Below are 22958 nucleotides of genomic sequence, written 5' to 3'. Positions count from 1 at the left end.
GGAGGTAGTGTGAGGGATAAACAAGAATAGGTAAACTTTGGACTAACTAACCCTAAATGTTATAATTTCTTTTTACTGATGGTAGATTATAGAACAAATAGCTTTTCAGAACCCATTTTTTTCTTTTCTCTTTTTTCCAGATACAGGGGATCGAACTCAGGACCTTGTGCTTGCAAGGCAGGCATGGCACCACTGAGCTAAATCCCCAGCCCCTCTTTTTTTTTTTTTAAAAAAAATGAGCATACTTAAGGTGATTGTATAACTTCAGGAAAATAATATACATTGCAAGGTTGGGTAAAATCTAAGTTACACTTTCCTTATGGTGTTTTTTTTTTTCTTCTATCATTGGCATGGTTAAGATACCCGCATTTCTTGTTCTTTTTATGATACATTTTTCTGGAGATACAGTACACATTTTACATGTGTACACTACTTTTGTATATACTTACACCCTATTCAAAGTTACAGGCCCTGTGGAGAGGGATCAGTTACTGCCTTCTGCTGTTAATGATATGATCTACTCAAAAACAATTATTGAAGGCCAGGGATTTAGCTCAGTGGTTCCACCGCCTGCCTCGCAAGCTCAAGGACTCGAGTTCGATCCCCAGTACCAAAAAACAACAGGAAAAAACCCTAAAAACAATTATTGAGCATCTACAGTGTCCTAGTTAACTGTGTTCCGCCCTCGTGGGGATTAAAAGACACTTCAAAGTCTTCTTCGTACTTAAAGAAAGACAGTTTCTGGGTAAATAACTATCAGAGTCTAGAAGATGAAATGAGTGGAGAGCTCGTAAACCATGAGCACCTAGCGGAAGATGGCATTATTTACAGAAGAGCTGTCCTTTAAACTAAGTCTTGACAGATGCATGCAGAGAAAGGGAAAAGAAGACAAAGATATGAGAAATGTTGACCTTAGAGGATTTCTCAAAGCACGGTTAAATCAATGCCAATACCTAAGGGGAAGAAACTTCATTTCACTTGCTTTAGAATCTTAAACCATTAGACAGAATGCATGCTAAACAGAATTGTAATCCTTGCGAATAAAACACCAACAGTGACAGCAACGGTTAACTGCAGCAGCCGCAGAGCTGCAATTACTCCGAAATTGACTGAAATGACGCTTTATTTGGCAACTGGTGAAACATCGTAAACTCTCAGAAAGCTGCCATTCTCCTACTTCAAGTTCATCCTTGTCAAATCCCCAAGCATGTTTTCTTCGCTCGGGTTGAAATGCGCAGGCAAAAGGCCCAATTAGCTTCAAAGGGAAGAGGGAGGTGGTCTACTCTGCGGATTTACTTTGGCTCCTCCCGAGTCCCTCCAGGCACAAATTTCGCCACACCAAACATGGCTTCCTCGTGTTTCCTCTCTTCGTTTTACCTAGCCCTCATTTTCTGGCCACACTCAATATGGCCCCAATCCAAAGGTGCATTCCTGTGGTACCGTCTCGGGAAAGTTCTCGCGAGGTTTGCCTGACTCCAGACCGCTCCCGCCCTGCCTCGCGCCGCCGCCACAGCCACTGCTGCCGGCGCCGCTCTTCCTCCGTGTCAGTTGTTGGACTGTAATGGCGACTGGGCCGCCGCTGTCGAAGTGACTCCCGGACGGGGGAGCGGGGCCAGACCTGCGCCAGAGAGAACTGCCGAGACCCGCAGCTCAGGAGGTGGCTTGCTGCGGGGAAGGGGAGGCGTCTTTCCGCCTCTCCTTCCTTCCCCGTAGACGGAATCCCGGGAGCCGGTACGAGGCGGGCACCCGGTGTGTCCCCGGCGCGGTGAGGCCAGGCCGGGCAGCCCTGGGGCCGGTCGGGGCTGTGTCACTACACCCTCCGCCAGGCCCCGCGGGATGCACCGTGGGAGCCGAGGGCGGAGGCGACACTCTCAGGTGAGCTGGTGGAGGACCTGGCGGGGACCGCGGACGCTCGCTCCGCCTCAGCTGCCTCTGTCCGCGGTCTCGGGTTCCCGATGGAGGAGAGAGAGGCGGGGCGGGGCCCGCTGCCCCAGCCTGGCGTCCTCTTTGGGAAACCTCCCTGGTCCTGAGGCTTTTCGGGAGGGTCATTCTGAGATGTGGGTTTCAGATCTCACCGTGCTTGCCGAAGGCGAAATTTCCTTGCTTACCTGCCTGTCAGTGCCCTACCCCCCACCCCACCTCCACCCCGGTCTATAAAGAGGTAGTAATATACCTCTCAACTTTGGATTCCGAGAAGGGCCCCTTTTTTGTTTGGCGATCAAGCATATTTTGAGAAATTCCGGGAAACCGATTCCAGTGGCAGGGATGACCAGTTTCTGTTCCTTTTCATTGGGGGCAACAGTCTCAAGTACAGTACAGGGAGAACTTTGATCTACAGTCCAGCAGACTGTAATGTACCGGTTTATTCACAGATGATTTAGGGGAGATTTAAAAAGCTTTCACTTTGAAAGTTGTCAGTATTCCCTCCCATAGTCCCTCTTTTAAATGCAGCCCACCATGCTAAATAATACTTAGCTAATGCCACAGATACGGTTTGCAGTTTGTCTGGATTTTAAATTTTCAGCTAAGAAATTGCACATAAGTATAGATTTTTAATGTGGTTTTAATGTAGTAACAAATCTTTCTTTTAGGAAAATAGGTTGTCAAATAGTGATCAGTGCCCATGTACTGTGATTGTTTTCATGGTGATTTTGTTTTGATTTTGAAGAAGTCGTTAGTGTTGCCATGTTAACCATTCCTCCTGGCTTGCATTTTAAGGATAAGTAGACTTAGAACCAACCTGAAAAGTTTGTAGAAATAATGATAAAATATTGCAAAATGCTCTCCATTTAAAATACGGATCTTAAACTACGGTTTTTAAACAAGGCAGTGTGCTGCTAATAATTTGGGATTGTGACTTTGGAGAATTAGTTGTTAGATCTATGCTAGAAGTTGCTTCAGGCTCATAAACATTAATAGTTTTGGTGTACTGAATTGACAAACTATTCAATGTAATAAAATAAATCTGAGCCATTGAACTATCATATTAAATTTAAGATACTTAAAGAAAATAAAGATCAAGGGCAGGGGATTTAGCTCAGTGGTGCCGGCACCTGCCTAGCTGGCGGAAGGTCCTGAGTTCGATCCCTGGTATCAAAAAAAAAGAAAAAAGAAAAGGAAATAAAGATCAAGCTAGAATACATTGTATACATACAAAGTGTGTTTTCCTCTTTCCTAGTCAGTAGCAGAACTGTTTAGTGATGGTGAGTTATATATCTGTAAACAGTTTTTTTTAATATGAGGAATTGTCTCTGATTTTCTGAAATATATTGGTGTATAAGAGGGTTAATACAGCCAACCTTACCTGGGGTAATTTATGAGCCCTTGAATTTGTTTCTTCTGCTTCTGATTGCTTGTTTTGTTACACTTCAACCATATCATGGGGAGGAGAAAGAGGATGAAGTTCCTATATAACCAGTTTTATTTGTTAAATTCCTGTAAGTTATAGTGAGAGCAAAAGAAAAAAAAAAAAAAGCTGTTGTCTGAAATAACTTATTTTTTGAAATTTAGTCTTTATGGCAATATCTTGTAAAGAAGTATGGCAAATATCCTTATTTTGCAGTTGTGGAAACTAGACATACAAGAAAATTATTTATTTATGTGCATACTGCTTATTTCTGCTGATCATCTAAAACTATGTACTTTTATTTTATTTATTTATCTATCTATTTTTTGGTGCCGGGGATCGAACTCAGGTCCTTGTGCTTGCGCAGCAGGTGGCGAAACCACTGAGCTAAATCCCCAGCCCTGTACTTCTGTTTTAAAAATCAACATAAATACTTTCGGCATTTGGTGTTATTTTAAAATATTTATTAAAATTCTATTTTTGTTCATTTTTACATGCCCCTTGGTCTTTATGTTGTCAGTCCTTTAAAAGTATTACCATTTTCATAACATTTTGTTAATGAATTATAATGGATCACTTTACCTCTGTATCCTTTTTGCATGATTAAGATTCTTAAGAAACTTCAAATTCTTTGTATTCTTGGATGTAAAATCAAATATTCAGACTTCGTGATCAATAATGACATAGCTGGAAAATTGTAAAATCTTGGTAATTTTATAATAGAGACAACTGATAATTTGAAAGTCTAAATTGCAGTTGTGATTGTTATTTTTGCAGTGTGTGGGGCAAATTGTGAAACAGTTTTTCTTTATTGATTTTTTTCTCCCACGCCAAACCAGTTTTAGTGTTACAGATAGTTTTTTTAAAAAAGGAAAAGAGTGCATGTTTTTTTTCTGAATTAATTTTTGTGTTTGTTGTTCATTGTTATTGCTAAGTGTAATTTTACATTTACATGTGGATATTTTGGGTTACTAATCTGGCCTATTCCAAGTTGGTGGAGATCTTCTGTTCACTAGTACCTATCATCCACTGGTGCCTAGCATGGAGTAATATAGCCAGTAAATATTAACTGAATTAGTTGACTAAAGAATGGTCCCAGGATATTTAAAAAAAACAAAAACAAAACGAAAAACTGGTTCTTGGTTCCTTGGTATACCTCAGCTCTTCTTAGGAATATACTCCAGAAATATGTTCAAATTTACTAGGTAGCAGGGGAATGACAACCTGGGATTGAAAAGCTGCTAAGAGTAAGCCATAGGTAGATCCTGAAATCTTTACTGACTATTTTAATGAGTTGCCAAGGTGCCCTGGCAATAGTTGTCATAATTTAAAGAAAATAGAAGCTTTAGACCCTTACCTGTTACACTAGTACCATCACAGTATTGGGTATTTTAAATCTTAAATGCCAGCTCATCCAGTTCTCATATTTTATATGTAAGAAAACAGGATCATACAAGGGAAGTATCTCGTTAATAATTGGTTCTATAACGGGGAGAAGAATCCACTATACAGTTCCCAAGTCTGCATTTGTTTAATGTGAGATAATTATCAAATCAGAGCATAGTTGTGATCAATTTGGCAGTCTAGTCTATATCAGTATTAAAAATTAAAACTGGGGCCAGGGATTTAGCTCATTGCTTCTGCCACCTGCTCTGCAAGCTCAAGGACCCGAGTTCAATCCCCGGTACAAAAAAAAAAAAAAAAAAAATTGAAACTGTGCTTTGCTTTCATGAATCAAAAATATTTGTTCATGTAAAAATGAAACTCCACTCTACCCTGCCATTGGGACTATAAGTTGGTACAACTAGAACAACTTTCTGGGAAGAAGCATTGCATTACTTGTCAAAATTAAAAGTGTACATACTGGGCCAGGGATTTAGCTCAGTGGTTTCACCGCCTGCTGCGCAAGTGCAAGGACCTGAGTTTAATCCTCGGTACCAAAAAAAAAAAAAGTGTACATAGTCGCTGATAGAATAATTTCATTTTTAGTTAATCTTACATAAATTTTAACACAAAGCACAGAATAATTTTTAAGAATGTTCATTTTAGCATTGTTACAAATAAATGCCAACATTTATAAATAATAAAAAGTGTCCTACATGTCCATTGGTAGAGGAATACTTAAAATTGTAGTATGTTTATGCTGTCAGGTATTCTGCAGTTGTTAAGAGGTTTTTGGGATATCTAAATTTACTTCATGAGAAGCAGCTGAGCATGTCCTTCAGTACATAGATCATACAGCAGATTCTTTGGGTTCAGATCCTAACTGCATCTCTTGTTCTTGCATTGACCATTATCAAGTTATTTAAACTCAACTATAAACTGGATATAATAATGGTTCTCATGTTACAGGGGTATTGTGAGATCCAAATGTGTTAGTATTTATGTCCTAAGTAAGTGCAGTATGTATCACATAAATGTTTGCTATGTACTGACATGGAAGAACATTCATGATAGTGTAAGAAATAAGTTGGACTATACTATGTAATATGATTATAAAAAATAGACACATAGACAATGGAATATAGTTTTGTTTTGATTTCATATGTACATAGAAAAAGGTCTGTGGGGGCCAGGAAAGTAGCTCAGCAGCACAGCGCCTGCCTGGCAAGTGTGAGGTCCCGAGTTTGCCCTGGTACCAAAAAAAAGAAAAGAAAAAGATCTGTAAGGATAGGTGTTAAAACTGTTACCTGTTTTATCCCTGGGGGAGTAGATGGCTTTCCTTTTTTCCCTTTAAATGCTTTCTCTTGTTTTATTGTTAACCTTCATTTTTATAATTTTTGAAGCTTTAAAAAAAATAAAACTATTGAAGCAGAATTTTCTTATTGGTAGTATAAAAGTAGGTTTTTGTTTTTGTTTTTGTTTTTGGTACCAGGGCTTGAACTGGGGACCTTGCGCTTGCCAGGCAGGCGGCAGAACCAGTGAGCTAAATCCCTGGCCTATATAAATGTAGTTTTGAATAGTTTTACTTTAGAAATATATAGATTTAGCTGGGGATTTAGCTCAGTGGTTCTGGCGCCTGTCTCACAAGCGCAAGGTCCAGAGTTCGATCTCTGGTACCCCCCCCCAATAAAAAGAAATCTAGATTTCATCCACAGACTATCACATGATTAGATCCTATTTCAAAACTTTTGTTGGTGGAAGGTTGAAGTTAATCTATGAAAACCCTTAATAAAAACATTTATTTTTCTACTAGTTTTGTGATCTTCAGTCTTCTTAATTTACAAAGCAAACTCATTGGCAGGAACAGTGTTTCTAAGCCTAAGGTTTTCAAACTGTGCATTGAGGTACCTTAGAGTACTACAGTGAACTCACATGGATACTGCAGGAACTACTTACTGTTCTGAGGTGGTACACGTGAGATTTGCTACTTTTTAAAAATGACTATGTATCTTCAAAAAACTAGGTTCTGCAGGTTGCTGTGATTATAGCAAGTACTGTGCAAAAATAATGTGGAATAGTAAATGAAGATGGCAATGGCCAGAATAAGTCAAGGTTTGATAAGTTGTGTAATGTCTGCCAGGTACACACATCTGATTAATAAGTAATTGTGCTTACTCAGTAATAAAAATACTTTTTAAAATTTACTTGCATTTTTTTAATATTGCTATTAAATATTAGGACATACTTACTAGATTACATAGTCTAATCCAGTGGTGATGAACCTATGGCATGGATGCCGCAGGTGGCTGTTTGTTATCATTGAAAACTCTGAAGAGTTTGCCATCACTGTTGGAACTGTTAGTTGGGGGGTTTTTTGTTCCTTGTTTTTGCATAACAGCCTCATGAAAAAATTACTGAAACATTAATTCTGTGAAAAGAGATTCTGTGAAATGAGAGTTTGGGAAGAACTCAAACTCTTTTTACCAGGACATCCCAAATAAATACATTTTCCAATAAATATTTTTTCATGAGCATTTACATCTCATGATGTAATCTCTGAAACAATGCTTAAGCCAGGTGTGGTGCATCCTTCTTCATTCTGCATCCTTCTGCATTCTATTTGCCAGTATCTTATTAAGGATTTTTGCATCTATGTTCATTAGTGAGATTGGCGTATAGTTCTCTTTTTCGGTTGAGTCGTTATCTGCTTCGGGGATCAAGGTGATACTTGCTTCCAGGAATGAATTTGGGAGTATTGCTTCTCTTTCAATTTCATTCAAGAGTTTCAACAGTAGTGGCAGTAGCTCCTCTCTAAATGTCTTGTAGAATTCAGCAGTGAAGCCATCAGGACCCAGGCTTTTCTTACTTGGTAAGTTTTTAATTAGGTTTTCAATTTCATTGGTTGATATTGGGTTGTTTAGAATTTTTAGGTCTTCTTCTTACAACTTTGGTAGTTCATACGTATCTAGGAATCTGTCCATTTCTACTGTGTTGTCCATCTTATTGGTGTATAGGTTCTGGAAGTAGGTATCGATGATCCTCTGGATTTCTGCTGGGTCTGTTGTAATTTCACCCTTTTCATTCCTAATTGCATGGATTTGGGCCTTTTCTTTCCTTTTTCTGATAAGGTTGGCTAAGGGTTTGTCAATTTTGTTTAGTCTTTAGAAGAACCAACTCTTGGATTCACTGAATTTTTTGTATCGTTCTCTTAGTCTCCATTGCATTGATTTCTGCCCTGATCTCTATAATTTCCTCCTTTCTGTGGGCTTTGGGTTTGTCCTGCTCTTCTTTTTCTAGAAGCTTGAGGTTCAGCATCAGGTTGTTTAATTGGGTTCGCTCTGTTTTCCTAATATGCGTATTCACTGCTATGAATTTTCCTCATAAGACTGCTTTCATTGTGACCCATAGATTCCAATATGTTGTATTGTCATTGTCATTTAATTGAAGGAACTGTCTGATTTCTTTTTTAATTTCCTCTGTGACCCATTGGTTATTCAGAAGTGTGTTGTTCAATTTCCATATGTTTTGAAATTCTTGCGGTTTCTTTTGCTATTGATCTCCAGTTTCATCACACTATGGTCTGATAATATACAGGGGATAACTTCACTTCCTTTGCACTTACCTAAATATGTTCTGTGAGTGAGTATTTGGTCTATTTTGGCAAATGACCCATGTGCAGCTGAGAAGAATGTGTATTCTGACTTCGTAGGGTGGAACACTCTGTAAACATCTGTTAAGTTCATTAGTTCAAGAGTTTGATTGAGTTCTAGTATTTCATTGCTTGTTTTTTGTCTAGTTTATCTATTTGTGACAATGGGGTATTGAGGTCCCCCACTACTATTGTATTGGTGCTTATATGATTTTTCATGTCCGTTAGTATTTGTTTTATATAGTTGGGCATACTAGTGTTTGGTGCATAGATATTTATGATTGTCATCTCTTCCTGTTGGATTGTTCCCTTTACAAGGATGTAGTATCCTTCTTTGTCTCTCTTAATCAGTGTGGGTTTGGAATCCACTTGGTCTGCAAAGGGGATAGCTACTCCTGCTCTTTTTTGGGTTCCTATCACATGGAGTATTGTTTTCCGCCCTTTAACTTTCAGTCTGTGAGTTTCTAAGTGTGTTTCTTATATGCAGCATATTGTTGGATCTTGCTTCTTGACCCATTCTCCCAGTCTGTTTCTTTTGATTGGTGATTTGAGATCATTAACATTGATGGTTAGAACTGATGCATATTGAGTTATCATTGTCATGACGTTTTCTTTTTGTTGGTTTCTCCTCCTTTGCTTTTAATTTCTTGTATTGCTTGGTGGATTCATTCTGCTGGGCGTCCTGGGGTTGTGATCCTCATTGTCTTTTCCTAGGATTTTGACTAAAATTTTTTGGAGTGCTGGTTTGGTATTCTTAAAGTTCCTAAGGTGCTCTTTTTCATGCAAGTATCTTATTTCACCATCAGTTTTGAAAGATAGTTTGGCAGGGTACATCAATCTGGGTTGGAGGCTGTTTTCCTGTAGGGCTTTCAGTACATCACTCCAACCTCTTCTTGCCTTGAGAGTTTGCGTTGGTTGAGAAGTCTACTGTGATTCTGATGGGCTTTCCTTTGTACATGATTTGTTTCTTTTCTCTAACTGCTTGTCGAACTTTGTTCTTTTGTTGGGTTTCTGGAATCTTAACAATTATATGCCTATGTGTAGCTTTTTTTTCATCAAGGCTATTTGGAGTCCTATATGCCTTGCTTATCTGTATGTCAAGTTCTTTTCCCCTGCTTGGGAAGTTTTCTGCCATCACTTCTGTGCAGAGTTTTTTTGTGTCATCTGCACTCTCTCCTGTTTCTTCTTTGACTCCAATCAGTCTTATATTATTCTTTTTTGTATCATCTAGCAGCTGCTGGATTGATTTCTCGTGGTCCCTTACAATTTTAAAGAAATTTTTCTTTTCCTGGTCACTAATTGCAATCTTATCTTCTGTATCTGAAATTCTGACCTCACATTGGCTCATTCTGCTGTGTAGACATTCAATGGAGATTTTAATCTCCTGGAAATCTGTTTGCATCTGTTTTATGGATTCCATTTGTTTCCTATGTTGGGATTCCATCATGTTCCTCAGCTCCTCTATTTTTTTATCTATGTCCTCTCTAGATTTATTAGTCATGTCTTGCACTATGGGCACAATCTCTGCTGTTGTGTGAGAAATTATTTCTGATTTCATTTTTTCCAGATCCTGTCTTGTAGCTAGTTCAGAGAGTCTAGGTGGTTAAGTACCAGAGCGTTCCATCTCGTTTCCCTTTGCGGTTGCTCTAGATGATCTGGAAGTCTGGTTCTGAGGCTTGTTTAAGTGTCTTTTCATTTTAACAGGGGTGGGGTGGGGGAATGGGGGGTGGGATGAGGGTGGGGGTGCTGTTGGCACCTGCTCAGCTCACCTCCTCTGTGCTGGGAGTGGTGGTAGGTTGACCCGGAAGACTCCTCTGTGCTGGGCGCTGTGGCACGTTGACCCAGAAGCCTCTTCTGTGCTGGGAGTTGTGGGACGTTGACCCGGAAGCCTCCTCTGTGCTAGGAGGTGTGGTACACTGACCCCAAAGCCTCCTCTGTGCTGGGAGGTGTGGCCTCTTAGTCTTTTATTTAAGAAGAGCTGTAGACAGTGAAGAGAAGCAGGAATAAGCAAAAATTAACGAACCAAAGAAAAAAGAACTCGAAGAATGAACCTGCACTTTGCTTTGCTTGCTTACTGTGTAGTTATTATGAATACTTACGCATCTGAAGGTGTCTTACAGTTTGCAAGTAAGGATTTTTAAAAAATTTAAAGTATAAAATTTGGCATACAAAAGCTGTTATATAAGAAACTCACCACTGGTTAAATCTGAGGAGAGAGAATGAGGGTCCAGGACCGGAAGCGGAATTTTCAGTGTGCTTGTATATGTTTTAGAGTTTTTAAAAAGTAGAGGAGGGCTGTTTATTGCTACTTTTTTTTTTAAGGAAAAGAACAAGGAAAAGTATAGTTCCTGAAAGTTTCCTTTGACTTTCAATAACAGCTACTTGAAGGGCTGTTTTATTCAACAAAAGCAATTTTTCTTTCATTGGAAGCCCTTATCAATCTCTTAATTGTAGTTACTTCCTCTTTGTGGACTTTAGCATCCTCTTTTCCCTCTATTTTACCACTGTTTGTGCATCTGTATCTTATACAGAACTGTAGGGATATTTTATTTCTCTTTGTTATCCCTATTCCATTAACAGTACACAACACATAGTAGGTGTTCCAGATCTGTTTGCTGAATGATAGTTCCGTTGATAAGTCTCAGAATCCAATTCTTGAATGCATGTAGGCAAAAAAGAAAACATATATGAAGCCATGTGTTTGATACAATACAAAAAGGTCAGCCATTCCTATGCAGAAAATGTCTTACAAGGGAACATGTTAAGAAATAATAGAATAATTATATATGCATATATTTGAATAAAATATTTTTACTTTAAAAATATTTTAAAATAATCTCAGCTAAAAAAGAATTCTTTAATACTCTATGAATTTAGACAGAAATGAAATGAAGCCTATTGTACCATGAATTATTACTCATGAATGATTTTTAAGTCTAATTTTAAAAAGAATGCCATAATTCCAAAAACAGGTTCAAGTTCATTTGACTAACTTTAAAAAAACCAACCAAACACAAACTTAGCAAATATTAATCTGGTTCTTCTGCTACCAAAAATATCTTTCTGTTTGTAAAACAATCTTCCTTATAACATTTAAAATAATTATGTTATAACATTTAAAATAACTCATAAATTTATCAGCTACACAAATTATCAGAGATGTATCTATTGCATATAGTCTGACATAATTTATATCTAATATGAAACAAAACATTAAAGTCAAAAATTAGGGGTCATTTAGCCTCATGCTTTTCAAATGTGTATTTGTGATTGAGTTGTTGGAAAAAATATACAATCTGCTGAGTTAGAACTAGCTTTTTGAGTTCAGTATGCAAATTTTTTGTTCTTTTTTTAGAGAATTAATATAAATGTTTTAATTTTAAGCAGATATTCTTAAGTGATACTATAGTAATGAATGAGAGAGCCAGACATGATAATAAAGAAAAAAAATATAGGAAGCCTCACCTCCTCCACCTCACTTCTACTTACAGAATTTTAGGATCAAGAATTCATTAAAGCTTACTGCTTGAATTAATCTAACATAATCTTATGACTGTGTCTGAATTCCTAACTTTGATTATGTAGCTTTTCGTATAGGAATTCTGGCTTCATTGGAGACTGCTGACCATCGAAGATCTTGGAATATTTATTACTATATTTCAGTATAGATGAAGTAGTGTAGGTCTGTTAAGGATAGGCATTCAATGACATCTCCATACTTATAGAATCAGAGAACTTGACTGCCTATAGAAATAGAATTCTTCTTAAAAAATACTATCTTTATTTTGATCTCATACTGTCTGTGTCACCTTTACAGTGCTGTTTTTAATTTTATTTATTTGTTTATTTGTTTGATTATTTTTTGTTTTTTTGAGGCAGGGTCTCCCTTTGTAGTTTAGGCTGGCCCTGAACTCACTTTGTAGCCCAGGCTGGCCTCAAACTCATGGCAATCCTCCAGCCTCAGCCTCTTGAGTGCTGGGATTATAGGCATACGCCACCACACCTTGCTAGAAATAGAATTCTTGCTTTGTTTTGTTTTTTGGTACTGGGGATCGAACTCCGGACCTTGCGCTTGCAAGGCAGGCGCCAGAACCACTGAGCTAAATCCCCAGCCCTAGAAATAGAATTCTTAACAAAGCAGTTAAATTTGGTAAGTTGTAGGCTTGTAATTAAAAATGGAATCCCTCTGGTAATTCCTGTAAAAAACCTGTTAATTTTGGGCTAATGATATTCCCTTTCAAGAAACACTAAAATGTTTTAAAGATTGAGGCCAGGGATCTAGTACTTAATCCTCCCTCTTGAGTAGGTAGCTAGGAGAAATGTCTTCTTTGAGTAGTTTATACTGCTCAGTGAAATCTGTGTGGCCATGTTTTGCTGCAGTTCAGCTGCCCATTACCTTTGTTCATATCTGGAGAATGAATAAATGAGTCTTCAATACATTTTTTTTGTTTGTTTTGGTTTTTTGAGGCAGAGTCTCCCTTTGTAGTTCAGGCTGGCCCTGAACTCACTATATAGCCCAGGTTGGCCTCAAACTCACAGTGACCCTCCTGCCTCAGCCTCCCGAGTGCTGGGATTACAGGTGTGTGCCATCACACCCAGCTTCAATACATTTTATATATATATTTCTTGTACTGTTTTTCTTTGTTCATAATTAGGCTCTTGCATGGTGATAGCCAGAGCAATAGGATTATCTTTTTTCCAGTCTTCTGACTTGTTGCACATTAGTAATGATTTATTAGATAACTCAATTTATCAAATGACATATATTTAGATTAGTATAGGGGTACTTGTGGCTCTTTGTGGTGCTATCATCACCATGGTCAGTTATATTTTTGTGTGTGTGCCTCACGCTTTATCTTACCACTTTTTTTTGGTATTGGGGATCAAACTCGGGATCTTGCGCTTGCAAGGCAGGCACCAGAACCACTGAGCTAAATCCCCGGCCCTCTTACCACATTTTTTTATGGGCTATTTATATAATAGTACATTAATTTCATTCTTTTGTTTTCTTTTTTTTTGTCCCCAATTTACCGGGCTAGTGATATATGTTGTATTCATCTTTCTTATGAGTGCTTTCCAACTGGCTCTTTACCTCTTCTGTGTCTGTAATCATGTTTTTCTCATTTCTTTTGACCCATCTCACCTTCTTTTCCCCATTTGTCCTTCCACTGGCAGCCCTGTCTTTGATCCCCTATTATTTTTTTCTGTATAAATTCAACCCATAAGAGCTTGTAACACTGTCATTTGTTCATCTTTTTATTGAAGGGTTCTATTAATATGAGAATGAATAAGAAGATACAGTCTGTAAGGACCATACAACCTTGTGGGGAGACTGATACATACTATATGCTATTTATAATTTTATTATAGCACTAATCAGAGTGTGTACAATTTATGTGTCTCTAACATTATGAACATTAAATGCTCAGTGAATGTTTGTTGAATGAATACATTATAAACATTAAATGCTCAATGAATGTTCTTTAAATGAATATACATGTTTATATATGTATAGGTAATGATAAATGCCATAAAAGTAAACAGTGCTATGGGAAGCTGATGAGGAAGTAATTCTTTTTTTTTTGGTACCAGGGATCAAACTTGGGACCTTGTGCTTGTGAGGCAGGCGGCGGAACCACTGAGTTAAATCCTCAGCCCAAGAAGTAATTCTATTAAGGGCATTCTACAAAAGATATATAGGAGGTAGAATTAGAGTTTAAGCTTGAAAGGCATTTCTGCCAGACAAAAAGATACGGAAATAATAAAATTCTCTGTTCAGAAAATGCACTGCTTATATGGCTGTATGATAGGAACAATTGGTATGCAGTGAAGATTCCAAGGGGTGAGGCTGTAAATTAATGTTTTGAAGGTTTCAGAGTGCTATCACTGATAGATGTTAGTCACTGAAAGTTATGAAAGCTGAGTTGCTAGGCTTTGTTTTAGAAAGATAACTGGTTGGAGAATGGAGAATAGATTAGCAGAAAGATAATTAAGAAACTTTTACCATAATTTAGGTGAAAAATGATGCTCTTAATAGAGACAAGAGGAAAAGAGATAAATAAGAGAAACATTTTTTTTAAAAAGGCTTTAAAACAGCTTTATGGAGGGATATTTTATATATCATAATAGAGAAACATCTTAAGGATATAAATGAGTTGATAACTGCATAAGATGAAGTGAGAGAGAGAGGAAGGAATGTCAAAGAGAAACTGGATGCATGGTAATCCCATTTATTAAGATAGAGAACAAGAAACAGGTTTGGAGATACATGATACAGATATTCCTCATTTAACGACCTACCTGTTGTAACAACTGTTCAGATTTAGGACTGACGGGCTGGGCATTTAGCTCAGTGGTTCCGCCGCCCGCCTCGCAAGTGCAAGGACCTGAGTTTGATCCCCAGTACCAAAAAAAAAAAAGTTAAAAAAAACAAACAAACAGATTTAGGACTGAGGTGTGCTGTTTGGACTTCAGACCTGCCCCTTGGACTTAGGATCTTTTTTTTTTTTTTTGTATAGTTCTGTACATCTTGTTTATAGAGCCAGTGTCTTTTTTGATACAGTACACCATATTTATACAGTACTATACTGTAATTTTTGTTGATTGTACTACATAGTACAGTAGTGTAGTTTTATCTTCTGTACAGTACTGCATGTAAGACTTTGCAAATAAAAGTCATCAAGTTGGAGTTTCCTTTGACCATTTCTTTGTTCCTAATATTGTGGTATACATAGTATATCCAGTTCTTCATTTAGCTACCAGTTCAACTAATGACTTAGTTGCAGGAATGGAACTCAGTTTAAATAAGCCATATCTGTAATGAATTGTAGTTTTTTAATTTGATGAGTTTCAAGTGCTAGTGATACTTGGAGGTAGACTGAAAACACAGATCCAGAGCTCAGAGAAAGATTTAAGAAAGAAATATGACATTTAGAAAATAGTTAAAACCAGGAAAGTATATGAGATTGCCTGGGAAGAAAGAGCTAGAAAAGAGGCCAAGGAATAAAACGTTTTGAAATATTACCATTGATGAACTGGGCTGAAGTAGAGAAATTATCAGGCAAGAAAAAACAAGAGGTAAGGAAAACAGGAGAGAGATGTTTTACTAATTTAAGGAGTGGTAAACATTTCAAGATGAAAGTGTGAAATCCCAAATGTTATGTTTTAATAGCTATCAAATGGAAAGTTGTTACTACAAAGGTATGTTTCCAGGATTCTTTCTAAATCTTTTTTTTTTTTTTTGGTACCAGGGATCGAACTCGGGTCCCTGCTCTTGCGCAGCAGGCGGCGAAACCACTGAGCTAAATCCCCGGCCCTCCAGGATTCTTTCTAGATGGATAAAATTATTGAGATATATATATATATATATATTTTTGTATTCAATTCTTTTATTGGTACATTGTAGGTATACAACACAATTACATTTCTCATTGGGAATTGCACCTTTACATAATGCATCTTGGTTCTTATTTTTTCCCCATTCCTAGCCCTCCCTTCACGCCCTCCACCCTTCCCTATTTACAAAGACTTTATTTCCATTTTTTCCATTTCTCAGCATTTTTCCTTTCCCTTCTTTCCTTTCCCCTGCCCCTCCCACTACCCCTACCCCTTTGGACCTTTTCTTCCTATTTTACATTATCGATTATTAATTCTAATCATTGATACATTTTAGGTATACAATATAATGACATTCATCATTGGAAATTTGCACCTTTACATATTCTCTCTTGGTTCTTATTTTTTCACCCTTGCCCAGCCCTCCCTTCAACCCCTCCAGTCCTCCCTGTTTACAAAGATTTTGTTCCTATTTTTCCATTTTCTCATATTAATCCCATTCCCTTCTGTTCTTTCCCCTACCCCTCCCACTTCCTTCCCCTTTGCCCCTTTTCTTCCTATTTCACATTACCTATTATACATTTAGTCCTTATTTATACTTTCAGTTTCTCACCCCAGAGAAACTATTCGGTATTTACACATGTGTGTCCTATTTATTTCACTTAAGAGTATTGCCTCAATGTGCATCCACTTAGCTATAAATGTCTCTAATTTCTCATTTTTTATGGCTGAGTAGTACTCCATTTTATTAAAAAACCACATTTTCTTTATCCAGTCTCCAGTTGATGGGCATTTGGGCTGTTTCCAAGTTTTAGCTATTACAAACTGTGCTGCTATGAACATGGGTGTACATATATCACTGTGGTATGATTCTTTTAATTCTTTGGGGAAGATCCCCAGCAGTGGAATAGCAGGGTCAAATGGGACTTCCAGTCCTAGTTCTTTGAGGTATCTCCATACTGATTTCCACAGTGGTTGCACCAGTCTACACTCCCACCAGCAGTGGAGCAGGCTTCCTCTTTCCCCACAGCCCCGCCAGCATTTGTTATTGGTTGATTTCATGATAGCAGCCATTCTTTCTGGAGTGAAGTGGAATCTCAGCGTTGTTTTCATTTGCATCTCTCAAATGACCAGTGATGTTGACCATTTTTTCATGTATTTATTTGCTATTTCTACTTCTTTGTGTGAGAAATGTCTGTTCATTTCAGATGCCCGTTTTCGGATTGGGTCTTTAAATTTGGGAGGTCTGATCTTTTTAAGTTCTTTATAGATTCGAGATAGTAAACCTTTGTCTGAGGAAGAGCAGGTGAAGATTTTTTCCCACATTGTGGGTTGTCTCTTCACACTGCTGGTGGTTTCTCTTGCTGTGCAGAAGCTTTTTAATAAGAAGAGATCCCTTTTGTTGATTGTTTGTGCTAGTTCACAGGCAACTGAGGTTTTGTTCATAAAATCTTTTCCTACACTGATGTCTTCAAGGGTTCTACCTAACCTCTGTTCCAACTGGTTCAGAATTTCTATTTTAATATTTAGACCTTTAATCCATTTTGATTTTAGTTTAGTGCATGGTGAGAGATACAGGTCTAGTTTTAATCTTTGGCAAGTTGAAGCCCAATTTTTCCAGCACCATTTATGAAAGAGGCTATCTTTCCTCCAGTGAGGGTGTTTGGCTCCTTTGTCAAAGATGAGATGGCTGAGTGTGTCTGGCGTTGTTTCTGCATCTTCTAATCTGTTGCACTGGTCCTCAGGTCTGTTTCTTTGCCAGTACCATGCTGTTTTTATCACAGTAGCTTTATAGTATAGTTTCAGGTTGGGGATTGTGATACCCCCTGCCATGTCTCTGTTACCTAGAATTGCTTTTGCTATTCTGGGTCTCTTCTTCTTCCAAATGAATTTTTGGATTGTTTTCTCAAAGTCTATGAAGTATGTTGCTGGGATCTCCATTGGAATTGCATTAAATCTATATAGCAGTTTTGGAAATATGGCCATTTTCACTGTATTAATCCTTCCTACCCAGGAGCAGGGGATGTCTGTCTATTTTCTGATATCATCTTCAATCTCTCTTTTCAGAATGCCATAGTTTTCAGAGAAGAGGTCTTTGATTTCTTTCGTTAGGATGATTCCTAGGTATTTCGGTTTTTTGGATGCTATTGTGAAAGGAATTATTTGCCCTATTTCTCTCTCACTGAGTCTGTCATTGGTGTAGAGGAAAGCTATTGATTTTTGTGTGTTGACCTTGTAACCAGCTACTTGACTGAATTTGGTTATTAAGGCTAGAAGACTTTTGGTGGAGTTCTTGGGGTCTTCTCTATAGAGTATCATGTCATCTGCAAATAATGACAATTTGACTTCTTCATTTCCTATCTTTATTCCTTTGATTTCTTTCTCTTGTCTAATTGCCATGGCTAATGTTTCCAGAACTATATTGAACAAGAGTGGTGATAGTGGACATCCTTGTCTTGTTCCTGATTTTAGTGTGAAGGATTTCACTTTTTGACCATTTAGTATGATATTGGCTGTTGGTTTTTCATAGATGGCTTCTATCAGTTTGAGGTAGGGACCATCTATTCCAATTTTTTGTAGGGTTTTTATCATAAATGCATGTTGGATTTTGTCAAATGCTTTTTCTGCATCTATGGAGATAATTATATGGTTTTTGTCCTTGACTCTATTGATATAGTGTATTACATTGATTGATTTGTGTATATTGAACCATCCCTGCATCCCTGGGATGAATCCCAGTTGATCAGGGTGTATGATCTTCTTGATGATCTTCTGCATTCTGTTTGCAGTATCTTATTAAGGATTTTTCCATCTATGTTCATTAGTGAGATTGGCCTATAGTTCTCTTTTTCAGTTGGGTCTTTCTCTGCTTTGGGGATCAAGGTGATGCTTGCTTCCAGGAATGAATTTGGGAGTATTGCTTCCCTTTCAATTTCATTGAAGAGTTTAAACAGTAGTGGCAGCAGTTCCTCTCTAAATGTCTTGTAGAATTCAGCAGTGAAGCCATCAGGGCCAGGGCTTTTCTTAGTTGATAAGTTTTTAATTACATTTTTAATTTCATTGGTTGATATTGGGTTGTTCAGAATTTTTAGGTCTTCTTCATTCAACTTTGGTAATTCATATGTATCTAGGAATCTGTCCATTTCTTCTGTGTTGTCCATCTTATTGGCGTATAGGTTCTGGAAGTAGGTAGTGATGATCATCTGGATTTCTGCTGGGTCTGTTGTCATTTCACCCTTTTCATTCCTAATTGCATGAATTTGGGCCTTTTCTTTCCTTTTTCTGACAAGGTTGGCTAAAGGTTTGTCAATTTTGTTGATTCTTTTGAAGAACCAACTCTTGGTTTCATTGATTTTTTTGTATCGTTCTCTTAGTCTCCATTGCATTGATTTCTCCTCTGATCTTTATAATTTCCTCCCTTATATGAGCTTTGGGGTTGTCCTACTCTTCTTTTTCTAGAAGCTTGAGGTTCAGCATCATGTTGTTTAATTGGGCTCATTGTGTTTTCCTAATATGTTTATTCACTGCTATGAATTTCCCTCATAAGACTGCTTTCATTGTGTCCCATAGATTCCAATATGTTGTATTGTCACTGTCATTTAATTGAAAGAACTGTCTGATTTCTTCTTTAATTTCCTCTGTGACCCATTGGTTATTCAGAAGTGTGTTGTTCAATTTCCACATGTTTATGAAATGTTTTGAGTTTCTCTTGCTATGGATCTCCAATTTCATTGCACTATGGTCTGATAATGTACAGGGGCTAACTTGAATTCCTTTGGACTTACTTAAACATGTTCTATGTGTGAGTATGTGTTCTATTTTTGAGAATGACCCATGTGCAGCTGAGAAGAATGTGTATTGTGATTTTGTGGGGTGGAACACTCTGTAAACATCTGTTAAGTTCATTTGTTCAAGAGTTCGATTAAGTTCTAGTATTTCATTACTTCTTTTTAGTCTAGTTGATCTATCTATTTGTGACAGTGGGGTGTTGAGGTCCCCTACTACAATTGTATTAGTGCATATATGGCTTTTCATGTCCGTTGGTATTTGTTTTATATAGTTGGGCACACTAGTGTTTGGTGCATGGATATTTATGATTGTCATCTGTTCCTCTTGGATTCTTCCCTTTACGAGGATGTAATGTCCTTCTTCATCTCTCTTAATCAGTGTTGGTTTGAAATCTACTTGATTGCAAAGAGGATAGCTACTCCTGCTTTTATTCAGGTTCCTGTTGCATGGAGTATTGTTTTCCACCCTTTAACTTTCAGTCTATGAGTTTCCTTTTGAATTAAGTGTGTTTCTTGTATGCAGCATATTGTTGGATTTTGCTTCTTGACCCATTCTGCCAGTCTATTTCTTTTGATTGGTGAATTGAGACCATTAACATTGATGGTTATAACTGAAACGTATTGACTTGTCATTGCCATTACTTTTTCTTTTTGTTGGGTTCTCCCCCTTTACATTTAATTTCTTGTCATGCCAGATGGGTACATTCTGCTTTGCTTCCTGGGGTTGTGATCCTCAATATCTGTTCCTAGGATATTGTGTAAAATCTTTGGAGCGCTGGTTTGGTATTCACGAAGTTTCTAAGATGCTCTTTGTCATGAAAGTATCTTATTTCTCCATCCATTTTGAAAGATAGTTTTGCAAGGTACCTCAGTCTGGATTGGAGGCTGTTTTCTTTCAGGGCTTGGAATATGTCACTCCAAGCTCTTCTTGCCTTGATGGTTTGTGTTGAGATGTCTGCTGTGATTCTGATGGGCTTTCCTTTGTATGTGATTTGTTTCTTTTCTCTGACTGCTTGTAGAACTTTGTTCTTCTGTTGTGTTTCTGGAATCTTAACAATTATATGTCTATGTGTAGATTTTTTTTGATCAAGGCTATTTGGAGTCCTATATGCCTCACTTATCTGTATGTCAAGCTCTTTTCCCCTGCTTGGGAAGTTTTCTGCCATTATTTCTGTGAAGAGGTTTTTTTATGTCATCTCCATTCTCTCCTCTTTCTTCATTGAGCCCAATCAGTCTTATGTTATTCTTTTTTGCATCATCTAGCAGCTGCTGGATTGATTTCTCATGTTCCCTTATAATTTTGAAGCAATTTTTCTTTTCCTGGTCACTAATTGCAATCTTATCTTCTGTATCTGAAATTCTGTCCTCATACTGGCTCATTCTGCTGTGTAGACTTTCAATGGAGTTTTTCATGTCCTGGAAATCTATTTGCATCTGTTTTATGGATTCCATTTGTTTCTTATGTTGGGATTCCATCATGTTCCTGAGCTCCTCTCTAGATTTATTAATCATGTCTTGCACTAGGGGCACAATTTCTCCTGTTATCTGAGAAATTATTTCTGATTTCATTTTTTCCAGATCCCCTTTTGTTGCCAGTTCAGTGGGTCCAGGTGGTTGAGTATCAGAATGTTCCATCTCATTTCCCTTTGGGATTGCTGTAGGTGATCTGGAAGTCTGGTTTTGAGATTTATTTACGTGTTTTCTTATTTCGACTGGGGCGGGGGCCTGTTAGTGCCTGCACGGATTATCTCCTCTGAGCTGGGTGAGGTGGGCCAGGGGCCGCGAGCAGCAGTAGGGATGGTGACCCAAAAGCCCTTTCCTGTGGGCTGGGAGCAGCCGGAGGGATGGTGGCTGGGAAGCCCCTTCCTTTGGACCAGGAGCAGTGGGATGGTGGCTCAGAAGCCCCTTCCTCTGGGCCGGGAGCAGCAGGACAGAAGGTGGCCCAAAAGCCCTTTCCTCTGGGCTGGGAGCAGCGGGAGGGATGGTGACCGGGAAGCCCCTTCCTCTGGACCAGGAGCAGTGGGATGACGGCTCAGAAGCCCCTACCTCTGGGCCGGGAACAGTGGGACTCAGTACCTTGGTCTGGTGGTCTGGTGTCCTCTGCGTCTTTGTATTGTGGAACCAGGTGGCTGCCTGTCTGTAGGGGTGTGATTCGGTGTCTTCTGCGGGACTCAGGACCTCGGTAGGGCGTGCACAGACCTGCCTGTCTGCAGCGGGCTGATTCGGCGTGTGTTCCGCGGGACTGGGGACCTCTGTGAGGTGTGGGCAGACCTGCCTGTCTGCAGCGGGCTGATTCGGCGTGTGTTCCGTGCGACTGGGGACCTCGGTAAGGTGTGCGAGATTTACATATTTTTAAATTTTTGTATTAGTACATTTTTGTAGCACATAATGGATAAATTCCTTGTGGGGAGTTGGTACATGTACATACTACATCTTGATTCTTTTTTGTATTTTTTGGTACCGGGGATTGAACTTGGGACCTTGTGCTTGCGAGGCAGGGGCCGGAACCACTGAGCTAAATCCCCAGCCTCTGTTTTTTTTTGTTCTTTTAAGTTCTTTTCCACTCTCCTCTTTCTCTTCTTCCTCCATCTCTTGGTTCCCTTTTCTTTTGCAAAAAATCTATCTCCCTTTTTCCTATTATGTGTCTTTTATTTTGCTCTGTATTTATATTTTGGGTTTCTCCTCTAAGAGAAACCATGCAATATTTAAGCCTGTATATCTGATTTATTTCACTTAATATTATGGTCTCAAGGAGCATCCATTTTCCGACAGATTACTCAAGTTTATCTTTCTTTATGGCAGAGTAATGTCCATTGTGTATAAATAGTGTACCACAGTTTCTTTACCCATTCATCTGTTAATGGACATAGAGGCCACTTCCAAGATTTAGCTATTATGAGTTGTGCTGCTATAAACATAGGTATGCGTGTATCACCCTAATATGAAGTCTTTAACTCTTTTGGGAAGATAAATAGAAAAGCAATAGCTGGGTCAAATAAAATTTCTAGTTTTAGGTTTTTGAGGAATCTCTATACTGATTTCCATAGTGGTTGTACTTCTTTACATTCCCACCAACAATTTAGCCTTTTCCCTTAAGCCTTGCCAGCACTTGTTACTGGTTTCTTGATGTTTACCATTCTTTCTGGAGTAAGATGGAATCAAATTGAGATTTACATTTTAGACAGGATGGCTTTTGGTAATCTATGAAGAGATTTTTTTTTTCATTGTTCTTTTTCTCAATTCTTTTTTCTATTTTTACAAAAAATAGTGATTTACTTATATGTTATGTACAGTACTCTTACATAAAGAACAGACCTATATAGATACATTTAAAAATATTTACTTGTAGATAACTGGAGATTTTGAAAGAAAGTTTATTGAAAAATTAAGGTACATTATGAGAATAGATATATAGAACTGGATTTAAACTACATATCCTAATTCAGGACATACTTCT

At 38.1% G+C, this 22958-nt stretch overlaps 2 protein-coding genes across 9 annotated transcripts in view; one reads left to right on the top strand and one right to left on the bottom strand.

Moving 5' to 3' along the window:
• The first annotated feature begins 1481 nt into the window (after nt 1–1481).
• Nucleotides 1482–22958, top strand: part of Cep350 (centrosomal protein 350) — a 171732-nt gene continuing 150255 nt past the window's right edge. For 6 of the 8 annotated variants that reach the window (XM_087194408.1, XM_087194406.1, XM_087194407.1 and 3 more), the window contains exon 1: nt 1482–1875. The gene's annotated coding sequence lies outside the window, so the exon portion shown is untranslated. The remainder of the gene's footprint in view (nt 1876–22958) is intronic. The other 2 variants (XM_013075361.3, XM_021265331.2) reach the window with 1 other exon arrangement.
• The window catches only part of LOC147823126 (uncharacterized), a 156749-nt gene continuing 139384 nt past the window's right edge, over nt 5594–22958 (bottom strand). The window contains exons 3-4 of the transcript XR_015444568.1: nt 10148–10356; nt 5594–5978 (exon numbers count right to left, since the gene is read on the bottom strand). The gene's annotated coding sequence lies outside the window, so the exon portion shown is untranslated. The remainder of the gene's footprint in view (nt 5979–10147; nt 10357–22958) is intronic.

Source organism: Heterocephalus glaber, unplaced genomic scaffold (assembly GCF_053883595.1).
Source record: "Heterocephalus glaber isolate CG9 unplaced genomic scaffold, H.glaber_assembly_v1.0 deba00001600, whole genome shotgun sequence".
NCBI lineage: Eukaryota > Metazoa > Chordata > Mammalia > Rodentia > Bathyergidae > Heterocephalus > Heterocephalus glaber.
The sequence above is the reverse complement of the archived record's forward strand: the minus strand, read 5'-3'. Positions and strand labels throughout refer to the sequence as shown.